Below are 677 nucleotides of genomic sequence, written 5' to 3'. Positions count from 1 at the left end.
ACACACACACACACACAGGTTTACATTTGTGAAAAGTGGGGACATGGGGTAGTGTCCTGAAAAGTCACCTTCTCCTTGTAATACCTATGTCATACCTTTGTCATTATACAAATTTATGTCCTCATTTGTCACAAAAACGCGTACTCACAAACACGCACACACGCACACAAACACGCACACAAACACACTCACGAACACACAAACTCACACACACACACTCTCTCTCTCTCTCTCTCTCTCTCTCTCTCTCTCTCTCTCTCTCTCTCTCTCTCTCTCTCTCTCTCTCTCTCTCTCTCTCTCTCTCTCTCTCTCTCACACACACACACTCGCACACACACACACACAGGTTTACATTTGTGAAAAGTGGGGACATGGGGTAGTGTCCTGAAAAGTCACCTTCTCCTTGTAATACCTATGTCATACCTTTGTCATTATACAAATGTATGTCCTCATTTGTCACAAAAACGCGTACACACACACACACACACACACTCATGAACACACACACAAACACACACACATGAACACACACTCACAAACACACACACACACACAGGTTTACATTTGTGAAAAGTGGGGACATCCCATAGGCGTAATGGTTTTTATACTGTACAAACCGTATTTTCTATTGCCCTACACCAACCCTACCCCTAAACCTACCCCTCACAGGAAACTTT

The sequence above is a fragment of the Sinocyclocheilus grahami genome, unplaced genomic scaffold (genome assembly GCF_001515645.1).
Source record: "Sinocyclocheilus grahami isolate Dianchi unplaced genomic scaffold, SAMN03320097.WGS_v1.1 scaffold688.1, whole genome shotgun sequence".
Taxonomy (NCBI): Eukaryota; Metazoa; Chordata; class Actinopteri; order Cypriniformes; family Cyprinidae; genus Sinocyclocheilus; species Sinocyclocheilus grahami.
This window is presented reverse-complemented; position numbering follows the sequence as displayed.